At 45.2% G+C, this 10,749-nt stretch overlaps 1 long non-coding RNA gene across 1 annotated transcript; it reads right to left on the reverse strand.

Annotated features, from left to right (window-relative positions):
* LOC140648895 (uncharacterized) lies at window positions 1-9,511 on the reverse strand. Its single transcript, XR_012041378.1, has 3 exons — window positions 9,231-9,511; window positions 4,914-5,034; window positions 1-3,555 (listed from the first exon to the last, which is right to left on the reverse strand). It is a non-coding gene; the product is annotated as an uncharacterized lncRNA (long non-coding RNA).
* Between the last annotated feature and the right edge of the window lie 1,238 nt (window positions 9,512-10,749).

The raw sequence follows: 10,749 nt of genomic DNA on the forward strand, positions 1-10,749 counted from the left end.
GACTCTATTGTCTAAATTGTTTGCGGTTTTAAACATTATTGTGGATGAATGAGTGAATAGCTGAGACCCTGGGCTTCCCAGGGGAAGCCTGCTCTTACTAACCCAAGGAAATGTAACTATCCTCAGGCCCCTCTGTTGGTCAACAGTGATGTGCTGTTGGCCAACAGCATATGGAGGGGAGAAGGCAGAGAGGAGAAGTGATGCAAAAACCTAATTTCATAGAAAGACAGGCTAAACACACAGCTTTCTCGGGAGTAGGAAGAAGCTCTGACTTATGTGGTGAGACCGTGCTGAGAGGTGTCCCTAGTAGCTTCTTGGTTTCTCTGTTGTTTCACTGTTCTTGTCTTTTGAACAGTGTGATGAGGCTGAAAGGCATCAGATGGACTGCAGTTTCCTGGAGGCCTATTTTCTGATCATTCCCTGATTGTAAATGGATTTTTTCTCATTTTAAATGGAGATAGCCCATGCTATCACAGGAGGCAGCTCCTGAATCTGGTCACAAAGGGTTCTGTCCCATTCTTCCTCCTGGTGTGGGTAAACCACAGCTGGGACAGCCTGGGATTTCTTCCCACCCATGTGTTGTTTCCTGGTGTCAGTAATGAGAAAAATTAGCTATACTGGCACTTTGCAAGCTTTATTAAGTGATAGCCAGAGCCTTGGTGGTGCAGCTCCTAGGAGGTGTGAACATGGGTTGTCTCCTCAGGGTTCACACAGATAGGGTCCAATCAGAATGATGCATGAAATATTATGTTTTAAACTCAGTAAGGTGGATTTTCTTGAATGCCTGGAAAAGTGTTAATGTTGCCCTTGTAGACAACACAGGTAAGCAAGTGCCAAAGGATGCGTGGAGCAGACAGAGACTTCTCTGGGTCTTTATATATGCTGAGGTTTAGTCCCTCTCTCTGTCCACTCCCACCCAATAACCCAGGTCACTCATAGGAGCTGGAGTGCGTAATTGCGAGTGGTTGATAACCTCTTGACTAAGCCACGCTGATCAAGCTTGAATGTATTTCTTTGGTCTTCTGCCATCTCTTTGCTTTCTGTCTTACCTCTACCATCTTCCAGATCTTCCAGTTTGCTCCTTGATTCTCCTTTTCTCTTGACCTGAGTCTTCTCCCCTTGCTTCTTCATTAATCTTAAAATTGTTCCACCTTGCATCTGCTTTGGCCCAAAGACATCCATGGTTCCTTCTGTTTGATACCTACTCCACTGAAGGCAGGTGATCCTGTTGCCCAGGGCAATGCTGTAGGTATCTCAGACTGATACAGCTCCATAAAGACACCCTTAGTCTCTGAGGCTGTGACTTTCTATGCAACAGCATTACCAAAGGAATATGTCTTTAAAAACTCCTTCTGGAAGAAGTCCTCAGGTATGCTTATGCTGCCTGAGAAATACAAATTAATCTTTTTGTTCTCTTCCTACATTTTTCTCTGTCCAAGTGCTGTTCCTACTCCTGCACCAGCCACTTCAGTGTTTATTGGAAGTTTGTGTTAACAAAAGTATTTTTACTATGTGTGAAGACCATCATCACCGATTCTGATATGTCTGTCAATTGCTTGGTGTTATTTGCATAAGATAAGGATCTTAATGGTATAACATCCGCTGTCATGAGATTCATCTCAGCTTGGGTTGTTGCTACACTGTATGGGAAGATGATGAAACATTAACGGTTACTCTGTGCAGCCTTCTGACTTAACGCCGTTACTTAACTTTCTCCCTGCTCTTACTGCTCCAGAGAGCAATTATAGTTACAATGCTTTTAGCTGGAACATGTCTGATTTTGTTACTTTCTATGGTGCTTCTCTCAAAATCAAAACAAATATCCTCAAAAGCACCTTTAATCGCTATCCTCACTCCTTTTCCACCCACAGTCAGAGCACAGACATTTGATCTAACATTCTTCCACACTTTAGCATTTTTCACCCATTGCTTCCTATGTAATTTACCTTAATTAGTCAACGATTACTTCCATTGTGATTTTCCCACTGCCCTGTAACGTATGTCTTTATAGTTTCACTGGTGGCAGTAACGTGCATTATTTTTGACCAATCATTTGATACCTCCTCTTTTGCTTAGGCACGGGGCGAGCTCTAATGGTTCTGGGACATGTGCTGCTGAAAGGATGGAAGGTACTGTTGCTACTATATAGTCTTTTCTATTTCATCATCTGACGTTGGCTCAGGGTTGATGGCTTTTTTGTCTTGCAAGCTACGCTCTTGATGTTGGTCTGTTGTGATTGTATCCAGGTAGATGAGTGTTCAGCCAAATGCTCTTTCCATGTCTCCACCTCCTCATTCACGTTTGCTATCAGACCACCAGGACTCCTCCTGGTGCTCCTAGCACTGGCACACTGTTGTTCCCATCAAACACAATCTTTTTCCATCTCAATTTCACACCTTGTTTTCCTGGTGCTTCTCTTAGTTGTTGAGCCTTTCTATACCCTGAAAAGATTTACTTGCCTTTGGAAATTTTCCTCTGTTTTGTTTCATGCTTTTATTTCCACTCTCCCATAATCCTTGGCTCTGTTTGCATTTTCCCTCTAATGCTCTTGTTTTGATGTTTGTCCAGCTCCTCCTTGTTTGCTTAGGCCTCCCAGTAAGTTCCCTACTGTGTTCTCTATTGCTTCCTTAAATATTTCCCATCTGGTCTCTACTGAGATTTCTTTATCATTCCAGATTAATGGCCTGAAACGCTCTCCAGGCATTACCTTCTCTGTCTCTCTCAAAGACTTGCCTTTTAAACTTTGCAGGATCAAATTTAGCTCCAGTGTCACCCATCTTTCCCTTGGGCTTTAATGTGTTCGTCATCTTTCCAATAAGTAATTCATGATTGCTGCTGCCCTTCAGCATCGCTATAGACTTTCACATCCAGCAGTGACTCTGTTGTGCCTGTTGCAGATAATCATGTGGTCCATCTGTTTTTTTGTGTGTGACCAGCTGGTGACCCCTTGTAAATCCATGAGGGAGCCAAATGCCACCCCTGATCAGACTATGCACCTCACAGCAACTACTCAACTTCTCATCAGTTCAACTCTTCCCAGTCCCACGTGGCCCAGCATATTCTTTTGCTTGTTATTTCTGCTTTCATCCTCTATTTCACCTTCACAACTGCCTCATAAGCTGGGGCCTCATTTCACACGCCATATTGATAAAATTTATATTTTCCCTTCTCTGCAACTTGTTTTGGTGCATAACAGCAAATCACCGCTACGCAGACTTTACTGTAGACTGCAGTAAATATTGCTGTGATGATCCTCTCAGGCATTAGTTTCCTGCTGTTCACAGAAGTCTTTATTCCTTTTGCACATGGAGGCAATATTACTCATCTGGGAAAAAAAAAAGAGAAAGAAGTATAATATCCAAATTACCTGTGCCTCCAGGGTGTCTCCAGTTTGGCAGCTGTGGATGCATAGCTCAGCTGTGCTGCTCAGTGGTCTGGGGTGAAAGGGAGGTCCAGGAGCCCATCTCAGAAGCTGTGTGGTGTGTTCAGCCATTCTTCAACCTCCATGACCATTTCCATGTGTTTGGGTCATCAGATTGAATTGCAAAACTCTTCCTGCAACAAGTTCTGGATATAATGACTGGTTATGCCTGCCTAGTTTATGTGAAAGCCTTGCCATCCTTTGCAGGACTCATTGGCATGGGTATCAGTGCCACCTTCATATGTTGCCTTCCACAACTGTTAAGTTTGGACTGCTTTGACTTAAAAACTGAGTTTTCTTCTGCCTACATAGACTGCCCAGACAAGGTGAAGTGAACTTCTTTAGCAGAAGTTGCAAGGGTTTTTTTTGCCTTAGACAAATGCATGACATTTTATTCAGTAATATTTGATGTGACGTTTCTGGGTCATTCCCATCCATCACCTAAATATGGAGCTGCAAAGAGTCTGTATCCTGGCATAGGAGCAACCTGTCTTCCTTTAATTTTTAGGTTATGTGGTAAGATGTTTATTAAAATATTCTGAAGTAGAAAACACAGTGAACAGAGAGGACATAAAAGGATGGGATTCAGTTTGAAATTAAGGTACCTACATTTAGGTGTCTGCATTAGGTGTCTGCATGTGAGATATACACCTAAGCTCCCACAGCAGTGAATAGAAATGTAGTTGCTGCCTAAATACAACCATCCAGTGCTATGTGAGATGCTAGCTGGGCTTTCCTGCTGGCCTACAGCTGTCAGTCCCTTAGGGCACAGGAGTGAACAGGTCTTGTGTCACATCATCCATCCGGCATCACGTGGACATGTCAGACACCCGATGCCACCTCAAAAGGCAGTTGATGTTTTCATTTGCACTAGCTGAGCCTCCAGTCAACACCGTCAATGCAGTCCAGATTCAGCTAAGCAAACACAGGTGTTGGGTCTTAGAGGCAACTGAATCCCTTTGCAGCCCCACCAACTGTGCAGACCAAATGTCCGCCCATTGTGGTGCAGTCTCAGATGCCCACAGAGACATTTATGCTTATGTGCCTCACCAAGGGGCAACAGGGAAGTCAGCTACCTCAAGGAATGATGTCATCAGCTTAAATTAACCCTCTTCTGTTACCACCTCAAAACATCCAGAGTTTGGATTAACAGTGGACACTCAATGCAAGTTTTTAGTTGTTAATTGTAGAATCCTCTCAGAAACTGCCAAGCCCAAATCACCATTGCATTGCTCTCAGTTTTGTCACTTAAACAACTGCAAAGTAGTATGAGATATGGCCAGAATGGTGGTCTTTGATACTGATTTTGTGGGGTGCAAATGAATAAGTCCAGGGCAATTCCCAAAGAGTTTCACTGGGAATTTCCTACTTGCCACAGCCAGTATCCTGCAGACAGACACTCCTTGGGATCCCGGACTGTAGGGTTCAAAATGCACAGCAAACTAGAAACAGTAGTGATCCCTAATGGCATTTCGGAACAACTGGAGCATACCTGAAAACACTGTATGGAGGGAAGAGCTGAAATGTGATGAGCAGAGCAGCTTGGTCCATGTTTCATCACGTTCAATGTAGAAACAGCAACATGCAACCGGTGTTTCTCAAGAGGAATACATCTAAGGAGAGTGGTGCAAATGTAGATCAGCTATGATATTTCTGTGATCACGGAGTTCGTTCCCTTCCGTGAACCGTTAATGCCAATGTGTGTATTGATTGCATGTCAGCTTCCCTCCTTAACAGTTAAAATATACAGCACAGCTGGGCCTAACCAGGGCTGGAATAGGACAATAAAGGACAAAACCACCTGCAACTGATATTTTTTCTTAACCAGCCATAGCCAAAGTCCCAACAATGATTCAGAGATCCCAGGGCTGGAAGGAACCAGTATGGTCATCTAAGTTGACCTGCTGCATCATTAATGCAACAAAATTTCACTCATTACGAAGTCCACCGATATGGGACTGACCATGCCAGAGCACATGTTCTCAGGAGACCTCCACTCTTGACTCACAGCCTCTTACAGGAACAGTCAATATCTAAATAGAAATATGCCCTTAGTTATGAGAGAGACTGATAGACAGTTCTCAAAAATACATAGCTCAGAGTCTGCATTTAGGAAAATCAATGAAATGTATCAAATTGGCAAAGCTACTGTACAGGACATTACGATCAGAAAAAACATGGTCAGACCAGAGAGCTGCCAACACATGATTTCCTCTCCTGGTGATTTTCTTGATTGTTCTTTTCTGCTTATGTCTTCAGGGGTGGCTTGAGCTTCTGAGTGACGTCTTGCACAGCCAAGACACAGATGCATTCATTGGCTTAGACTGCAAGATGGTACAGCCCAGACCATGGTTTGCTTAGACTTGCTCTTCCCCAGGACAAGTCTTCTCTGATGAAATTGAGCTTTTCTTCCAGATGGATTCACATCTTGTGACAGTGTTTTAAGCAGAGACTTCTTTTCTCCTGAGCTGCAGTTCACAGACCCTAAAACTGAACCGTCCCAACAGAGGGAGGAGAGAGCTGAAGGTAGTGATGGGATCTAGACCATTGGGCCTCCCATATTCAAAGCACTGGCCCACAGACGTCAGTACCCAGAGGATGCCTAATTAAATCACAGCGAGTGTTACTGAGACCCAAAGCATAGCTCAGCATTACTTGATGCTATGCTGTGATGTCTGTGATGGTGAGTAGAGGAAGGTTCATGGTTTCCACTGGAAGTGACTTCAGTGACACTTTACGCTTCCTTTTTCCATCAAAACACATTAAAAGTTATAAAGCTTAGCACTCACAGGAGAGGTTTTCCAGGCTGCCTGTGGGCATCTGGATGCATGTTTCCTATTAAAACAGACCTCCAAATACAAAGGCCCCTTGGAAAATCCCAGCTCTTTGCAGAGATGCAAAGCAAGCAGCCTGAAGTCACACAGGGAATTTCTTTCTCTGGGATTTGAGCACTTAACTCTCCTATCTCAGTCTCAGAGCACCTAGAACTGGCCCACATTTTTATGCATTAAAGCACTGGGCCAACTCTTGTCTGGCGGCAAGTTCAGCCTATTCTGACTTGGGATCCTACTAGTCGTCAGAAGACTAAAATCATTAAATAACTGTGAAGGCACATAGTGGAGTTGGTCTCCTTATGCTATGCTCTTCCCAGTATGTCACCTATCTGTCTATGCGGTGCCACCACCACTGCAACATGGGGAGGGTCTCCAGGTGGTATAAGATGAGAGGAGGAGGCTATGGCATGAAAAATCTGAGAGACCAGAACCTGCTTTTCCATTGGATCTATTGCCGCCAGAACTATTAATCTGCACAAACTGCAACCCCTGCTCTAATTCCCTCCAGCCTTAGAGTAGAGGTGGAACAAGGAAGATGGATTACAGATTTAGAATCAGGATATCAGCTTTCTTATAGTCACAGATTTTAAAACTGGAGAGGCATTAAATATCACCTTTCTTGACTTCCCCTGGGGCCCAGAAATTGCCATGCTTTGAGGGGAGCTTGTTACCAGCACCTAGGATGCTGTTGCATTTCCGAACAAGTAAACATGGCAAATGCATTTTAGAAATAGTCATAAAATCTCAGCAGCGACTGAACAACAACTCCCTTTGTCTCTCAACCTCCCCCAAATGCTTATAAAATTGAAAATGAAATTGCACCTCTGGGCTGAGCTGCAGCCGTGCTCCTCAGAGGCCCCTTCAATCCAATTGGCAAAGGCTGGGGTCTGGCAAGGCTTAGTCAGCTTGTGTTTGCAAAACGCTCTGGAAATGAAAACTGCTGCGCAGCACTGAGTCATGCAGCTGTGACTGTGGAAAAGTGAAATCTGTGGAGCCTAGGAATACATCTGAATCCCTTGTGGAGAGCAACTGGGATCTGTGGGTTAAGTGTAGAGTTCATATTAGCAACGATAACTCAGGATCAAGCAGTGTGGACCTCAGCACTACAGACTGCTCTAGGAAAAGTGAAGTCTTAGGTGTTTTTGCAGGCAGAGTAGCCTGTTTGGGACCAACAGGCATTGCCCTTTGGACATGTATTCTGCTCCCCAGTACAATGGCAGAAGTCTGGCTGTGCACCGTGGAGGGAAACACTGCTGCTCTGAATTAATGCTAACCTTGCACAGAGAAGGGAATGAACATGGTCAGTGAAACCAGGGATTTAAGCAAAGAGAAACAAAACCAAATAATGTTTCCTACCCAAGACAGCTCTTGTCAGTCCTGGGCACCCGTATCTCCTGACTGCCATAGTAACTGGTGCCCTCCCTACCTCCTGTGCCCATTGCTGTGTTGGTGATGACTCCCATCTGATGGCTGAGGAATTGGGACAAAAAGGCCATTTTCAAACTCCCTTTTCTGATGCTTCTGTTCAAGGAGTGAGGAGCCAATTCAGCCCTTCCAGGGCTCACAACAACCCATGATAACTGGATGCTGTAGGTGCCTCTCTTGGATATCTTTTCCATTTCTTCCAAAGCAGCTGACCCCAGTACACTATAAGCCACTGGATTTGAACCTGCCTTTTAGGGGACCTGAAGGTCTGCCCCTCTGCTGCTTTTCTTCCATTTATGCAGTTATCCACTTATGTTTCTTTTCTTCCAGTTATCTTTTTTTTTTTGAGAGAGAGAGAGAAAGAAAGGCCAACTGGGGGGAAAAAAAAGTAGATGCTTCTGTTAAAAGCCCGCTGCTTTCTCTATTTTACTTTGGTATTGTGAGCATATCCAAGTGAACCCCATCTGCAATATCAATTTGAGTTGTTCCTTCTCTCTGTCTGCAGGGAGAGGTCTCTGTTAGCCAAATGATTATTCTTGGAATAATAAAAACTTGCAGCTGGAACCAAGAGCCTGGCTGATGCAGACAATAAAACCATGGGAAGGCATACAGAAACAAGAGATCACTTTGGCTTGCCAGACTCAGAAATCTCCCTGTCTGTGTGGCTGCTTGCTTTCACCCCCCTGCAGATCAAACCCTTAAAAATGAACCCAGCTGCTGACATGGAATAAAAATGGAGAGTATGGAAGGAAAAGTCTACCTGAAATGGCAGTGATACCTTCAGCAAGAGGGGAGGGTAGGCAGCTGGCAGCTTACAGCCCACATGTAACAGCTTGTGTTAGGAGGAAGGAATCGAAACAGAAACCAGGAAGAAAATACTACCCTGTATTACTCTGCAGATATGGGGATCTCCTAAGTTTTAGCATGAATAATGCCATGAATAATATTACAGCAGGTGCTATCATAGCAGAACTGCATAAAAAAACAAACTGGAATGTCTTTAGGATGCGTTTAAAGCTAAAATTCCCTTAAACGTGGGCTTAAGTCCATTCCCTGCTCAGCAAATTGATACATGCAATGTGTGCAATCACCTGATCCGCAACTCCTTTTTACTCCTAAGGGTGTCAAGGGCTTTGCAAGCATTAACATGACAAAACACGACACATCAACACATACATAAAGTACAATACAGGGCTACCACTAAAATACACTAATGACCTGTGATCTCATGATGTGCTGTCAGCTCAGCTCCTCTCTAAAGCTGATGGAGGTGAGAGCTCGTGAACCACGTGGCAGAAGATCTCGTTCAGCTCTGGAGCACCAGGATGCGGCCAGGAGACCCTGGCTGGGGTTTAAGGAATGATGGGTGAGCCTAAGAGAATTAGGTATCTGATGTGTCTGACTGCACTTAGGCTCTGACCTTCATAAAGAGAGCAGAGACAAGGTCTTCTCTTAAAGTTAATGATGCCCAAAGTCTCAGCATATATTCTGGTTAAGATTTTAATCCGAAAGTGCTGTGAATCCTCATCACAAAAAAGTGTCCAACTCACCAGGAAAATGCTTTTTTTCAGCCGCTCCTCGAAATTTTCCAAAATGGCAGGGGCAAGCTGTCCCTTCCCTCTTCTCACTCCCCTTGGAGCCAGATGCCCTTGGAGACTGCTTGATAGTTAAGTTTCAAGTTGAAGGGATGCTCGCTGCCGTGCTGCGTGTTTGAGGTAGCCAGCCTGCTGCAGGGCTTGGCAGAGGAGCCAGATTCCTTGGCCTGGCCCTTGACCACAAGTTCATCTTTGCATACCAGGAGCAGTAACTGCTCCTGGCTTTTCACAGAGCCAGCGCTGCCACCAGACACCAAATCAGGAATAAAGGAGAAAGAGTCACACATATTTTGTTTGCAAGACAAATGCAAACAAAGATGTTTTGCTTTTGAAACCACAAAGTTCTGCAGTTTGCAAAGAATTCCTTGCGTGTCCCTAGCACTCCCTGTCCTCTTCTCTTCTTACCCGCTCCCTGGCTCATCACCTCAGTGCTGCTCCCTGTCCTACCACCTTTCCTCATCATGCCCCAGAGAAAAAAGTAGGAGCAAAACATACCCCCACCAAAGCCCCAGCACCCTGTAGGCAAGCCAGATGTGTACATTGGCTTTTTGGGGACACGCACGGAAAAAAGCCCAGATGGGCATTGAATAAGGAATACGTTATTCAATCCAGACTGCTCCTGCCTTGGGTCCAGAACTACCAGTGGTGTAAAAGCAGCTGTTAAACCACTGTGTGCTAGAGAGGGCTAAAAGAGCTTTAGCTCTTCAACTCCCCTCTTTCCCTCCTGCATCCCAGTACTGACACCATTCCCATCACTGTTCTCCTCCGCCTTCTCCATCCTTTGCTCCAGATTTAGGAAGAGATGGGAAGATCTGAGATGGGAAGAGCTGCAATGCCAACAGGATGGCAGAAGAGAGGAGAAGGAGATTAGCTGGGATGGGAATGTAGCTGCTAGAAGGTCTCTCTGGTGGTTCCCATGCCTCATGCAGCCCTAAGTGGTGGCTAAGTGAGAACTGAATCCCACTCCAAAACCAAGCTCCAGAGCCAAGCACTGGTTACAGACAGAGCCCTGCCAGAGCTCAGCTCCCTCAGACTTGGGCACCTCAGAGCATCCTCAGCTCTATTTCCAAGTTTGGTGCAGCTCTCTGCACACACGTGTCGTGGTTTAGCCCCAGCCAGCAGCTAAGCACCATGCAGCCACTCGCTCACTCCCCCCCGGTGGGATGGGGGAGAGAATCGGAAGAGCAAAAGTAAGAAAACTCGAAAACTCGAGGGTTGAGATAAAGACAGTTTAATAGGGAAAGCAAAAGCCGCGCACACAAGCAAAGCAAAGCAACGCATTCATTCACTCCTCCCCATGGGCAGGCAGGTGTTCAGCCATCTCCAGGAAAGCAGGGCTCTGTCACGCGTAATGGTTACTTGGGAAGACAAACGCCATCGCTCCGAACGTCCCCCCCTTCCTTCTTCTTCCCCAGCTTTATATACTGAGCATGGTGTCATGTGGTGTGGAATAGCCCTTTGGTCAGTTGGGATC

Source organism: Ciconia boyciana, chromosome 1, assembly GCF_034638445.1.
Source record: "Ciconia boyciana chromosome 1, ASM3463844v1, whole genome shotgun sequence".
Lineage (NCBI taxonomy): Eukaryota > Metazoa > Chordata > Aves > Ciconiiformes > Ciconiidae > Ciconia > Ciconia boyciana.